The sequence below is a fragment of the Ambystoma mexicanum genome, chromosome 6q (assembly GCF_040938575.1).
Source record: "Ambystoma mexicanum isolate Mex_15411 chromosome 6q, UKY_AmexF1_1, whole genome shotgun sequence".
Taxonomy (NCBI): domain Eukaryota; kingdom Metazoa; phylum Chordata; class Amphibia; order Caudata; family Ambystomatidae; genus Ambystoma; species Ambystoma mexicanum.
The window spans coordinates 1,550,483,348-1,550,499,636 of NC_090937.1; positions in this window are offsets into that span (position 1 = coordinate 1,550,483,348).

A 16,289-nucleotide genomic window follows, 5' to 3' on the forward strand; every position below is an offset into this window, starting at 1 on the left:
CTTCACCAGCGTTCTAAATACCAACACCATTCCCAACTCATGGCGTCATTCCATAATAGTCGCTATCTTTAAAAAAGGCGATCGCTCCCTTCCGATTATAGGCCTATCACGCTCCTTGATGCATCTGGAAAAATCTTTGCCCGATTTATTTCAAGGGATTTTAACCAGTGGACCACCAAAATGCAGATATGTGACCCATATCAAACTGGATTTGTGGTGTGTCTTGGGACGGCAACACATTTGAAAACACATTTGTGCTCCATAAAACAGCCACTTTACTTAGCATTTGTCAACTTCCAAGCAGCATTTGACTCTGTCTCTAGAGAGCTGTTGATGGACAAGCTGCATTAAGCACAATGCCCTGCGACTATAGGCTCTCTCATTGATTCATTACACACTAAAACTGAGATTCAGATAAGATTGACACTTGAGGGAGTTCTATCTGCACCCATTCCCACATATTGAGGTCTTAAGCAATAGTGCATCCTTGTTTCAGCTCTCTTTAATTCTTTCGTTTCTGATCTGAAAGAACACTTTCCAAGCGTTATTATAGATGCACCGAAAATGGGTTCATACCCGATATCGTCATTATTATATGCAGACCACCTGATCCTACTATCAAAAACCCCTAAAGGGCTTCAGAGATTACTTGATGCTCTAACATCTTATTTAGAGAAAAAACAACTTTTCACTAATCTTGACAAAACCAAGGTCATGTACTGTGGTCGCCCCCGAGGGGTGAAGAAACCGTATAAGTGGACCCTGCAGAACATTGAACTTGAATTAGTGCACCACTACTCATATTTAGGCATTAATATAAAGGATAAAGATCACGATAAGCCTTACTTACTCAGCTTAGAAAGGAAGCTCTCTACAGCAATCTCTCAAACTGCCATTATACTTGTCAAATATGTCCAATTCACTGTGATCACAGCGTTACCTTATAACAACCAGAAGGTGACACCTGTCATCCTGTACAGATCGGATTCAAAGGGGATTTTTCCTGAAATATTTTAACGAGAATTTGAAGGGAAATTTTGGAGGCGTGTCCTCAGCTTTCGGCAATGTGTACTAGTTGCCTGGATCAGATATGAACTGGGCCCAATCTCCCTGTATGGTATGTATCAACGGAGGCTGTTTGCGCTATTTAGAAAATGCATCTTAGCGCCTATTTCAGAGATGCTACTTAGTGTACTATGGGTGTATGTTTTTTTCTCAAAGCACACATTTATAACCAAAAGGAGAAATACCATCGAAAATACACTGGCAGTGGCGGACATTCCGCTAGAACTTTTGTTAGCAAATCTAAACTTTGCCAAATTGAAACTTTTTCAAAATGAAACACGTGCTCAATGTCAAGCCTATAAGGATTTCATGAATAACCCCTTTAATGATAAAAAATATCGCACCATGGAATTATACATGATGAAATGACCATCATCTAAACATAGATCTGATTTTCAACGCATAACATGTAATCTATGGCCTACGAATGATGTCCTAGCAAAACGAAAAATAATTAATAAAAGGGGTAATATCTCGTTTTGTAGAAAACTGGACCAAGTAGAAACCTTACGTCATTTACTCGTGGAATGTCCGATGTTAAATGAGAAGCATTTTATTTAACCTAAACAAACAGTTTAAGCATTTTAAAATTGCCAATCCTGACCTACTTTGGAAACTCATTTTTTGCACTCGATATACTTCCGTAAGAATCGCTGCGATTGGTTTCTTGCATGCGTTACAGCTATATTAAAAAATGGAAAATAATATCTAACAAGCAACTAGTGTTAAAGTTGCTTTACCATTCAGAAGTGTGAAGTCAGATCTCCTTAATAACTATTAATCCAAGTTCCGAGGTTCTTAGAACGATTGTACAACAGTATCTACGGTAAATAAGCGTCGCCCCTTAAATTTCACTTCCTAAAGGTTTAGAAAAGGAGGTGATGAAAATCTCAAACGTTGTATTTGATTGTAAATCAGAATCACAATACCAGACTTGAGTTGATAACTGTTTATGGAAGGAATGCATTGTACAAGTGACTCATGCATGCGTGACTCATTATGTATCTACACAAAGCAATCATTCATTTTTTTTAAATGTAATTCTCTTGAAAACTTCTCAATGATTTGGTGTCATGATAAACCCTTTGTTTGAGTTTGGCAAGAAGGGAATCAGATGTCACATTTGTCAAAATGATGAATATACTCAAATCATGTGTTAAAAATTACTCTGTTTGTTATCACTGTGTCATTTTTACTCAAACATGATGGTATTATCAATGAAATGTAATTTACTTCTTTTTTATATTTTTTTAAAGGCATTATCTGTTATTTTCTGTCAGATTAATATGTTGTAAAGATGATTGCATTCAGCTAAATCAATAAAAAAAAAGAAAAATGGTATGTCCCCTTTCTATTCTCACATGTGCCCTGTCAGGCTGCCTAGACCCATCCCCATCCCTGCAGCACCAGAATATAGTGTCCGTACATTACACTGTCAAATAAATGCAACAGAAGGACAAAGACAATTACAAGTGACTGTCCATTCACTACCGACGACTAGCGTCATTCACATTCAGTGCACAATCACATTTGGCTCTTAAGCAAGAACATACAGATTCCGCAGTACCATTGTCAGCTCAAACCCAGCTTTCTGTTTTTTTCTGTATTTTTGCTGTTTTATATCTCAAACATAAGGTAACTCGAGTGAAACTCTTCCAATAGCCGAATTTGACTGCAATAACAATAATATCACATTTACGCTATGCCCCCTTTCAACTGTCTGCCAGGTTGCCACCCTCACATGTTTCCTATAATGAATACGAGCATTGATGGTAGCAAGTGCAAACTGGTACGAGTACCTGTATGTTTACTAGTAGTGTCTGTCACATGCCTAATACCTATACGTGCACCAAAACTGTTGGCTTTGCCAACGCTTGTTTTTAACAGGACTTCAGTGACGGACACACACAGTGCTTATAAATTGAGTGGCTGAGTGCAGACCGGATTAAGACATTTGTATTACACCAGTGCAAAGTTTGATGGTAAGGCTTGTAAGCTGAAGGAGTTCCCATGAAGAGGTGTTTTGGACAGGGGTAGGCAGCAACTGGGTGGGAATCCCCTACAGCTACGAAAGACAGAGGGCCACCTTGTCTTCCGTGAACAGCTGAAGAAGATGCTATTTTACTAGAACTATCTGCTCAGCCTTTCACCTCCCTTACTGTCTCTCGGCGCCTGGATGCCCATGGGCTTTGGCACGCTACAAATCGAATAACATAACATAACATAACATAACATAACATAACATGGGCATAGGGACTAGCATGGCCATGAGCAGTCAATTGGTGGGAAAATAACCAAACAACACCTTCAAGCTTTGTGTCCCTCCTCGTATGACATTTCTCCCTATCTGTACTCTAATGCGATAGTTTCAGCTCATAGGTGGCTCTGCCACCTAATAGCCCAAACTAAAAGCATTATGTCTGATCTGATTATGTCCACTTACTTTATATTGACTGCTAGGAACATCCCTGAATATTGACATGAGATAGTGCCTTAGATTTAATTATCCTTATGGTGGCGCCTGGCCCCTGCAAGAGGGAAGACACCTCTGGGGAGTCTTGGGGACTGGCATCCAGTTCTGTAATCTGACCAAATGAGTTTTCTGTTCCCTCCCATCATCGAACTTCTTGAGTCTCTGTGGAGCTCTTGCATGCTGTCTTCAGTAATTGGCATCTGTGGCAGAGCACAGTTGCTATAATTGGAAAGTGCCATCCCTCACTTCAGAAGAACACTCCCACAAGTTACTGGAATAAGACCCTAAAAGCCTTTGATGTGTGGGTTCTCGCAGTCATACAGATGTGGCAAAATTCGGTGATGTTGTGGTTTCGCCCATAAAACCACATATACTGATTTGCTGATTGTTCTCTAGTAGATGGTATTCTTTTAGTCAGGCATAGTGTCGAAACAGTATTATTCTCAATGCAATTCTGTGTGGAAACTATGGACTAAACTTTTGTTCAAGCATACACAAATTTCACATTAATACCAGTAAATATGAAACAGTTTAAAATGAGCACATGATATCCCGGGAGGATAGCTCAGCATCAACGTGTTTGCCTTGGAAGCAAGATGACACAAAGCAGCACAGGATCAAACCCCGGGTTGTGGGAAGTATTAACCCACTTATGCTCTGCCCTGCGGCATCACTGTGTGCTGATGGTGCAAGAATCAATGTTCTAGCTGCTTGTTTTAAAATTACTAGTTTATTTAAACAAAGAAAATTGCAACAAAATGACATTTAAATTTAAGCCTGACTCCAAGCCAAAGCACAAATAACTTCCTCCACAGGGGCCAGGCACCTCCCTTCTGCTCTATAGACCAGGAACTCACACCCTTGTGATGATTAAGAGGGGAGGAGAACTTGGCTGCTGTGGGAAGAGCGCAATGGACTTCCTCCAAGGCAAGGAGATGCTATTCAGGAAGGATTGTCAATGACCTCTGCCAGAAGGAAGGGTGCAGAGATTGCTCCTGAGCTGCAAGAAGAGGAAGGAGACAATGACAGACATCCTTTTGTTGATTCACAATATACAAAAAGCATATTTCTAAAAAGACAGATAATTTACTGTGTATAATTGTAAATACATGTGTAAGCCCCGGACTTCTGAACCTACTTTTTGGCTGTACATTTTAAGAGGAGCCAGAACTCTTTGCTATGTTCTGGGAAGGAACTGTAGAAATGGTGGTTTTATATCAAATGTAATTATGTCAAAAGCATGAAACTTCACACGCTTATGCCCATATGCAATGCGCACAGTTGTACACATTTTTGAATAAAATAGATATTGTGTTCTGGCCAAAAGGGCAGAATTCTGTCAAAAACCGACACAAGATCCTACAATGACGAGGCTTGGTATTTGATCTAGATATGTTATTGTTATAAAGCATGCAAAATTGCAAATATGTATTATACTAAAAGTGGATTTCATGCTCAAAAGTCAAGGGGAGGATTCTCTGACTCATAAACCAAAATCATCATGGTGACACCCTGTTTTCTACTCCAATCAAGGGAGAGGGGACGCGCTTAGGATAATCGAGCATACACACCCCTTTACCAAATGCATAAATAGAGGCAGCTGAGGACTTAGAAGGACACACATCTTCACCCACTAAACGATTCCTGGCGGTGCACCCTGAAGGAGATCCATCTGTATTCCGTGCTCCAGACTCCAGAAACTTGGAAAGCAGAAAGGCCCATTCTAAAGCTGAACCATTCTCAGCTTGACCTTAAAATTCCAGAAACCAGAATTTACCCTAGACATCTAAGGGGAACCAAAGAACAGCCAGGCTGTGCTGTAACTGCTTTCCAGCTAAAGAATCTGTTGTGATGTGCTTGGTAAGTCTGATGTGGTTTGTCATGTGATTTATGATGTCACCAGAGTGCCTGTGGAATGTTGATGCATGAGTGGGAGAATGCTGTGATGAGAGTTCCATATGGTCAGTTGAGCCCTCCCTCCCTGGGTGATGGGTGCCGGTGTCTTTCTGTCTTTGTCTCTCTCTATCCTTACTGCTTATGTCTAAATCTTGAATCTGTAACTGCAACATAAGAACTGAAGTAAATCCTAAGAAGTAACCTAAACCTGCCTGGACTGAGCTTTGTAACAATGGCGACGAGGATTTCCTTAAAATCAAGAACCCACGTGCAAAGGAAGATGAAGAGAAACTAATTCAAGAAGTCTGCTGCGGGGGGTGCAGTATGAACCAGGACCAGAAGAAAACAGACGACACCGCCCCCAAGAACCAAGTAAGCAAACCCATCACCCAGGGTGGACACGAGAGGAAGGGGTCACATTTTCCATAAAGGGTAAATGCAGCAGCCTAGACCATCGCCCTGGGAGTGCTGCTCCTTGGAAAAGAAGCAGGAAGAGGCCCATTGAGAGAGGGGTAGCCCAGTATTGTAAGACTTGTCCAGCAATCTTTACTTTCGGGTGTGCTGCGCTGTGGAAATGAACCTCCAGGTGGTCCAGTTGTGAAGGGTGCCCTTGCTGCCATCAGACTGATCAACTGCCCTCAAGAATTTAGGGATGCTGTGTCAGGGGCTCCCAATGGAACTTTAATGGCCTATGTTAAGGGAGTTGATCATGGAGTTACTTTGATAAACATGGGACTATGAAAATGCTGCACGTTAGTTTTTTATAAACAGCTGCAGCTGCAGAAATGTATTTAAAGTGTCTGAAGCGGCCGTGTATGCAACGAAATGCTTGTGGAAGATGGAGAAGGGTAAAAACTGTTCCCTACAAGGTTAAAATACTTTTAATGATGTGCGCACATCAGAACTACGGTGACAGTGACCGTTAGCCCAGGAGTCAGCGCTGCAGGACATTTGCTTACTGTGCCTATTTCAATTGTGATGACGTCGCATTCCAGTAGAGGGAGTCGGCGAAGCTTCAGAATTCTGTGCCTCGGTGTTCTGGAGTAATATATCGTTGAATGCTGGAGCAGCGCGATGTTATTCGAGCTCCGGGGATGTCTTCTGCATTGTTGGGGTGAAATTAGAAGAAAGGCCCTTACAACGTGCTTTGCCGTCACGACGCGCATCAAGGAAGTGGAAGTAGTTCCATAGGAACGAAGTACTTTCGTTTCATTTCAGCCGTAGTGGAAGAGTTCATAGCAGCAGGAGTCCTTTCTGTATTGGAGCAAATATATATATATATATAAACGCTCGCTTTAAGGAGATGAGGCAGAAATGGCCTGCTTGAAGACATGGAATAACGTTTGTTTCATGGATGGAAAATGCGGTCGACTAACGGGAGAAGTATTTACATATGAGGTACTGTCATATTTCACATTGTTGCCGCATCCATGCGATACATGGCACTTTGTTTTATGTAAGGATCGCCGCTCCTGGAATTTCAAGAACAAAGGGAGTTTGTATTGGAGCAGGGCGGCCTGTGTAAGTGCCAGAAGAAAGGCAGAGCATTGTGCTATGGAAGGTTTTATGTTTTGTGCTCGGTTTAAACAGTGTCTGGGGGTCGTTGGCACGTTGACTTTAGAGAGTACGGAGTTTTAAGTGAAATGAAGCATTTCAGATTAAAGGTTAACATGTTTATTTTAAATGCTACGGTGTATAATACATTTTAAAGGTTTAAGGTTGGGGTTCCATTTACATAGTCATTTCGTTTTAGCATTCCTATTTAATGTATGCAGTGATGACTATTGCATTGAGGAAAAGAAGAATTCATGGCTTGGAGTTTATGCCATAATGTAGGTTCATGAGGTGGAATGAACTAGTGGGGAAGGGACTGCTAGTCGCAGTTCAGAGTGTGTACGAACTTGTAAATGTGTGACAATGTATTTTAGGAGAATTTGCACAGTTAAAACAAATATTGCACGTTTAACCTTTTGAGGATTTTCAGGAGTAAGTTGTTACACAACAACATGGACTTTTAGGCACATGTGGCCATATTTTGATGTGAAGAAATGTCACACGCGCTAGGTATAAAAAGTAGGAGTAAGAAAAGAAAATGTTAAATGCAGATGTGAAAATGTCGTGTATATCCATGCATTTGAGAAATATGGAAGTGAAGGCATGTCACGGGCATGTTATCTAGAATGCGTATGGATGTATGAAAGAATGATTGGGTGCAACATTTTTTTTTAATTAGAAGTTTTAGATACTAGGGAGGTAGCGCCTCCGTTTGGTATAAACAGTAGGAAGTTTATCAGTTTAGAAGAGTTAAGTTAGGTAGTAGCGCCACTTACAGTGCACACTATCAGTGTTTTAGTTAGCGCTGTTTAGGTCATGAGTGTGGGTTTAGTAATGTAACTAAAATGAGGTAGCGCCTCGGTAGGCTTTAGTTGTGAGAAAAGGGAATCCTGAGGGTAGCGCCTTGTCAGGAATTTCATTTAGAGGTTAGTGAGAGTTGTACAAATGTGAATGGTACTGTAAGCGTCTAGTGCCTTTCCTATAGCGGTAGTCCAATCTAGTATTTATTTTTGGAAGTAGTGCACTCTTTGAAGAAATGATTCTTATTCTATGGACAGCTGGTGAAGGTCAAGTGAAGCGGGTTGCTGGTAGGGGACGCCCTCCAGTAAACACTATTATAAATGAAGATGCTGTTCGAGGTGAAGAATCCCAGGGTGATTTGTTTATCTTTATGTGTTATGTGTGTTGATCCTGGCTATTTTCCTAGTCAGGGTTTGATTATGGGAATGCATTGTACTGCCATTTAGAAGAGAGTAGAGTCAACCATATGTTTTTTTTGATGGTCTTGGAGTTGACTGGCCAGCATCTCCAAGCTGTTTGAGGAGCTTTACACCATGGTATGGTCGGGTTAGTTTGATTGGCTTGATCCACACAAATATATATATATGTATGCCTGCTGCTAGTTGTGTGTGTCAGTGAGCTGTAGAATTTTACTGAACTTCTTATGTGTCTATGGTAATTTCTTTGTCGTCCTGATGACTAGTATTGCGTCGGGGTGACAAGTAGGTGCTTCAGGGTGGCAGCCTGAAGGCTCGCCTGTGGCGGGGGCGAGCAGGAGGACCAAAGTTATTTTGTGTTGGTTACGGTATTGTGGGTTAGGTATAGCCTTGGATCTGGGCTGGTTTGTGTCTAGTGTGGGAGACTAGAGTCTGCTCGTGGCAGGGGTGGATGGGAGGTGATTAGTGCAGTTATTGATGGTGTTTAAGAGTGATAGGCGGAGTTCTGGAATTGCATAGTTATGGGTTTTTCATGTGAAACCTCCATTGCTCTTGGGTTTGGATGAGATGTGTGTTGTGCCTTGTGAAAATGTCTGATAGGAGGGAGATGTGTTGTGAAGCTTTTGTTGCAAGTGTGTTTGGTAAGGGGGAAGATGTGTTGTGATGTGCTTGGTAAGTCTGATGTGGTTTGTCATGTGATTTATGATGTCACCAGAGTGCCTGTGGAATGTTGATGCATGAGTGGGAGAATGCTGTGATGAGAGTTCCATATGGTCAGTTGAGCCCTCCCTCCCTGGGTGATGGGTGCCGGTGTCTTTCTGTCTTTGTCTCTCTCTATCCTTACTGCTTATGTCTAAATCTTGAATCTGTAACTGCAACATAAGAACTGAAGTAAATCTTAAGAAGTAACCTAAACCTGCCTGGACTGAGCTTTGTAACAGAATCATTACCAGAATCCAAAGACCCACTCCAGTAGTGCCGTGCTGTGACCAGATAGCTGTGAACCAGACCCATTGCCGACCCAGTCCAGTCCGGTGTGTTCAGCAGCCTGTCCCAGTCCGGTGTGCACAGCAGAATTTCTGAGCAGAATGCCTGATCTTGACAGACCAGAATTCCTGACTGTTCCGTTCAAAACATTTATAGTGAGTATTCATAGAATAGGACTGTGTCACTAGCCCATGTATTGCCCATAGTAATCCCTATCTAAATCCATCCTATCTTGTCTTTAGAACCTGCTTTGTTAGAAATCTTGTTGAATTGCCTGAACGCTCTATGTTATCCCTAATGTCTTCCTTCTGTACTAGTAGTGTTAAACCTATCTTTGCGCTGATATATTTCTCTGAAGAAGGCAAGCTCCTCTGCAGGCAGTCGCCTTGATCCAGAGGCACCTTGGTCTTGTGGCTGTGCTTCCGTGTGGTATTTGCTTCTTCATAGTCTCCCCTAGTGTAAAGAAATCCAGTTTGTCTTTTGAAAGCGCATCCCTGTTTTTCCAATTTTACGCCTGTTGAAAAAAACAACCTCCACGACCTCCACGAAAACGCCCATAACTTTCCCAATTGTTATGCTAGAAACAAAATTCAAACATCTGCTTTTAGCTAACATTCTCAGCTTCCCAGAGAATAAAATAATTATAGTTCTCCCATGTTCGCGATTACTGCATGCGGAAAAGTTTGCCACAAATTTTGTTTTAGCTAAAAATCGTTCGCGTGTAAAACAGCTTTCAATTGCACCCGACCTCAAATTTAAGTTTTCACATTGCTCCTTAGTATCAAACCATTGCTAGTGTTTGTCTACAACCATATAAAGCGACTCCCATTAGAATTTAAACAATTTCAGTGATTTAAACCATATTTAGTGTTTTACCCAATCCATTCTTCAGATAAATTTAAAACCATTTTGACAGTCTGCCAATCATTTCTGTTTCTCTCTGGTGTGTTGCTGCAGGGGAAATTCAGATTGACATTTTTTTGTTTGAATTCTGCATTCCCGAAAACTGTTCTCTCTCCTCCTATCTCTCTACATTGCATATTGGGGTGTTGAGGAATGTGCAGGGGGAAATAGTAACCACATTGCCATTTGATCTGAACATACACCCACTAAAGTATTATTGCTGTGCTGCATTGTTTTGCTCATTATCACTCCTTGTGATTAATGAGATTGCTTAGTGTGATATCACCCCATTGGTGATCATTGTATTCCCATTAAAAATAGTGTGATTATATTGTGAATATATAAATACATATTTTAACTTTGCAAACCAGCCTGATTCCTGGTTCAGTGTTACCGGGGGGAGAGGGTGGGGTCCAAGAGAAGGGTGTGATATGAGTGGTACATCGTTCAGAATAAAAGAACTTGGAGAGACAAATAAATTAATTAAGGATTTCAGTTGTGCATTACACGCTAGGCATTGACTTAGGTGAAGTGCCGGATTGAAATCACTTACAAGATTGGGGGCTCGTCATGAGATTTTTAAATTAGACATATCACTTGTGACAGTCTAACACAGTGTGCTAACTGACGGGGGACATAAACCCTGTTGGGCTACCACACTGTGCTACACTGAAAAAGCACTCTTCAACAGAAACACTCTAAGGAATTTGGTCTGTTTTGCAAAAATAAAATACCTCCTATAAATCAGAAAGGAAATTAATATTTCCAGAATGGCGACCCCAGTAGAAATTAATATGGCAAAAGAACACCCACTGCACAAATTATTTGTCTGGGGTGAATGGACAGAGCAGGATCAGAAGGTTTGGTTGCAGGAAATCAAAGAAAATGCCACTGCCACAGGATTAGATACATGGCAGGATAAGGGTCCATTACACATGGCACTTACTGAATTGTACATGGCCCGAAGGTAAAAGAAGAGAAAGTAAGATTGCCAAAATAGCGGCATATCTGTACCTTAACATTGGAGCAATACAGAAAAAATATGCCGAAAGCCTAGATCTGGAAAACAGGCAAGTACAATCATTAGAAAAAACCCAAACTAATTTGGACTCTGCAGAGCAAAGGCTACAAAAGAGCCAATAATCAGAAAATGAAATCAGGCAGTACCTGATAAAAGTAAAAGGGGATCTGGATATCCTGCAGCAAGAGAAGATAGAGCAGGATACCAAAGTACTGGCGCTGCTACTGCAGAGCCAACAAACGCTGGAACAGCATTTACATTTTAATAGAGCCTGTGCAGAGCAGGTAGTCACCCTGCAAAACCGCCTAGACCAAGTAAAAGAAGAAAATAATAAATTAATTCTCAAAGACCTCGACACCAGACAGAATTTGATGAAGAGCGCCAGAAAGCTGGTGCACTCAAAAAACAAAGGGATGATCTGGCTGCACAGAGGGACTGGGTGAGCTCCAAAAAGACTACAAAAAACTGTTAGAGCACACCAGGAGGGTGGAAGATGCTCTAGCAAGGAAGGACCAGGCTAGGAAGGATCAGACTCAGGAGGTAACCCTCCTGCAGCAAAAATTGTCCCACTACTCCAAAATTACACAGGAAGCACAGAGAGACAATGAAGCTCTCTGTGAGAAAAATGACAGGTTCCACAGACAGGTAGCTATGCAGGAACAACTAATAGAGACGAGTAAGGCCTTGATAGAAGAACAAAAGGGTCCGGTTCTTGCATATCAACAGGGAGTAGGGACTGAGAGAGATGAGGTCCGCTGGGAGAGGGAAACACCTGAGCATAACCTCAGGAACCCTGGTACCAGACACTTTCATCTCTTCAACTCCATGTACTCTACCACCCCCGTGTCCACTGGCGCACATGAGCCAAGGGCCACAGGGATGGCAGACATCAACCTAGGGGGAATATGGGGCTCATAGATCAGTGCATCTCAGGAATGGATGGGCGGGCATCTATGTATGGGTTCCCAAGTACTAGGGCCATCTTCCCTGATCAGGGAGACTCCAATGAGGGGACAATCAGAGAAATGGACCCTCAAAAATATAACTTTGCCAGAGATCAGATGGTAAAACTTGGTGGGGAACTCCATGAGAGTAGGCCCTCTAAGGGCATCCTGAAAACCTCTTCCCAGCTAAGACAGTGGGAGGTGGGGGGTGCTCAGCCAATCCTGGGAGCAAGGAAGAATCAGAGGACTCTTCTGTGCACCACAGGACTCAGGAAACTAGGCCCCCACATTCTACCAGCCATTCCCAAGCTCGCAGAATCGGGAGAGCCTAGAAGACCAAACAGTCACCTCTGGTAGCAGTGCCTCTTAGTCAGAGGATGAGTGGACCAGGGTCACCCAAACTAAAAAAGCCAACAAGGTCAAAAGGGCCTGCTCAAGGATACTCTGAAACAGATAAAAGCCATTAGAAGCGTCATCACGCCCTATCATAAGAATGCAAAATATTCGGTTTGGGAGCACCTTGAGCTATTTGAACAGATGATGGACACTTTCCATCTGAAGGACAGCCAAAGCTGTATTCAGTATGTGAACATTTTCTCCCGAGTACTCCAGCTTGTTTGCGGTGCTGGAGGATCAGAATCATTCCAGCTGGTCCACCTATAGGGCGGCCATCCTGAAACATTTTTCTATTCACCGGAACCCTCAGGAGGCTCGCAAGGTAGCCTACAACTTGCAATGTGGGGAAGATCAGGCCCCACAAGAATCTGTTCAAGAGTTAAAACGTGTCTTTGCCCAGACCACTAGAAGGGTGCGCACTGACAGCAAAGTGTTTGTAAACACTTTCTTCCATGCTCTCCTTAAGTATATCATGACCCAGCGAGTGAGGGACTTTCACGAGAAAAGATCACTAGACTGGGTCATTGAACAAGCCACATGCATTTATGAGGTGCAAAAGCCATTGGAAAACAAAAATAGTCCCAAAAGTCCCAAAACAACCAACACCCCTGCTTCTGCTAAAGTGGCGGAGGTGTAGGTTGCCACCATTTTAGATTTGGAGATGGGAGCCTAAAAACCTGCCCACACAGAATCAAAACAACCCCAAACCCAGAAGGCCCTCAGGCCAATCACAAACAGGGAGCCAGGGAGGTAACCCCACAAATGGGACCCCTATCTCCCCTGACTACATCAGCCCATGCTACAAGTATACCCATCCTGGGTTATGCGTGGACTCCTCCAGCCCAAGGGGGGGGGATCCAACCAGACAACAGGAAACCCAGGGAACTTCCCTCCTCACTTTCCCCAAGAGGGCAGTAATCCCCCAAATACCTGACAAAATGTCTTCCCTAGGTACCCACCAAATTTCAACCCCCAAAACAACCCATCTTTCTTTCCCCACTTTCCTGGGCCCAGACAGCCCAATCCGGGAGAGGGGTGGGCAAGGGTGGAGGGGTACCCAAACTTCCCTAACCCAGGGTATTTTGTGAGAAGGGATAGCTACCCTTCCCGGGATCAGCCCAGGGGAGACATGAGGACCCTGTACCAGCAGGAGCGAGTGTCACAACTAGAGCGCCAGGTTCAGAGCATCGCACAGGATCTGGGTCGCATGCTGAGGACTCAACAGAACCCTCAAATGGGCATGGTGGCTCAGAATGCCTCAAATCCAGGATCTCGTGCTCCGGAGAAATAACGGGGGAAGAACCCCGACAACCCACCGGTTCTCAGGGAGGAGGCACAAGGGGGAGAAGGTGTAAAGCCTTGGAGGAAGCTTCCTTCCCCACTTGTAAAAAGCCCCTGGAACACCCGGAAACCAGAACCAAAATCTCCAACCCCCGAAAGTCTGCAACCCAAGGAGCAGAGAGGGGGTAGGAGAAATAAAGAGTCCAAAAAGACCCATTTTGAGGAGGAGGTACAAGTCTTCCAGTTTGAAGGAGAGGGCCCCTCAGAGGATTCTGGGAAAAGGATCTTCTCCTTCAGGGATGGGGGAACTCCTCCCAAAGAAAAATTGGTCCCAAAGGATCAAAATCCAGACTGGTTAGATGTGGGGACCGAGTTAGAAACGCCCCTCCTCAGTACCCAGAAGACCAGCATGACAATCCTCTGGTTCAAACCCATCCGGGTGACTGCCACCAAAAGGGGGGGGGCAGCCCAGAATCAGAACCAGGGGAACCCAAAACTTCCCCCATATCTAGCTGTCACCTTTTTCTTCCAGATTCCCAAGACCCCAAACAGAATCCTGGCCAAATCACCTTGCTGTCAGTATCCAAAACCATGAAACTAACTCACCAGTTGTTCAAAAATGTACATTATCTTTGCCCCCTTGAGGAGAAGGAGGGTAGATTCTATGCCCCGGTCCAAATACAGGGGCAATGTACAATTTCGGCACTGGTGGACACTGGATCCCAAGCGACCCTTCTGTCAAAAAGGGCCTTTGATCAATTGAATTCAGAAGGGGGGAGAAATACCAAATTCCTCTCACCCCTCTTCCTGGACAACTTCAGAACTTCGTCGGGAAGGAAATTCCCATTGAGGGGACTGCAGATTTGGACATTAAAATTGGGCAACACAAGGTGAAGCATCTGGTCATAGTTGTGACTCCAGAAGGCACACCTTGTTTACTTGGGAATGACATCCTGCTTAGGTTGTCACCCCTCATAGATTGTGTAAACAAGGTCCTCTGGACCCAGAATAACCGACCAATAAAATTGAAACAAAGTGTCAACCATGTTAGTTTAAACGGGACATGCCACATGGTTGAACAAAAACCTGACCAAATAGAATTGCACTTCCAGAATAATCAAATCCCAGACATGACAGTGATTGCTGTAGGACAACAAACGGGTGATGGGGGGGGGGGTCCTCTCTATTTCCAAGAATTAACCTTCCTTCCAGCCTAAGGTGGCATTCCACACTGGAAGGAAACACTCTGAAATTATTTACAAACTCACAATCAGAAAATCCCATTCATATAGTCCAGAAAGATGAGAAATCAGCTCAAAGCCTGGCTGATATTCAGAAAATTGGAGAGCAGTTGTTCATCCCTATTCAGTTAAATGAAGGGAAGGACTCTGTTGTTGCCCGAGTGTGTGTGAACAACGGTAAGAGCTTCATCAGCGAGGCCATTTTCCGCAAACTCCCAAAAGATCCAGCCATTCCCACATTTAAACTGATAGACAAATGGGAAATGGGCCTGGAGACACACAACTCCAAACATCTCCTGCCTAGCAAATGTATGCTCAGAATTTCCATAGGCAACAAGAGCATAGTCCATAATTGTGGCTCGTGCGAGATGTCGCTGTTGCATTTTACTTAGGCAGTGACATTCTCAATCGCTTTGCCATTAGTTTGGACGTAATAAACTTCAATGCCTGGTCCCGATTAGCGGGTAATCCCATGTACTTTGATGACCCAGAGAAAGCATTTAGGTCAGCTTAACTGCTGCCTTATGCAGTTGAAATTCAGATTTGAGAGGAAATCACCATCCCAGAACGGACCCGCCAATTCTCACTGGAAGTAAAAATTAAAAGAGGACAGAAACTGAAATACCCTGATGCCTATTTCCATCTTAATGCTCATTTCCAACAGCAAGGGTTGGGGGTAAACCCAACACTCTTAGTCAACATAGACACAACACCATTCCAATAGAGGTGGGTAACAGCGACCTAAAGAATATCACTCTGGGCGCAGGCACCATTATTGGAATGGCGGTTGATAACCAACATTTTTCCATTGATTTAGGTAATGAACTGTTAGGACCAATCCCCAAGGACTGTTTTGACAGTGATATCGATGATGACGCAACACCATACACCATACCGTACACTTCTTGCCCTTATGGTAAGGAAGATGTGACCTGTGACTTCAGGAGGGATGAGGTGATCTTCCAAGTCCATGAGGACTGCCTTCCCCACCTGAAGCCATCAGTCCAAATAAGCACTCTGACCAGGAACTTCTCCACCCAGCTGGAAGAGGCCCCTGAGATAGCCAAACCGGAAGTCTTTCCGGGCTTCAGGCAGATGGTTGAAGAGAGAGTCAACCTAGCTGATGCCTGTGAGACTCTGGAGCAAAAGCAGAAATTGAAACAAGTTTTCTTAGATTTTCAAGATCTCTTTGTGGTGGACTCATATGACTGTGGTCGCACTGACATCCACACAACAACAATTCCCACGGATCCGGGCATGACTCCAGTGTTTGTGAAGCAATATCGCTTGCCTCTCGCATCAATGGAGTCC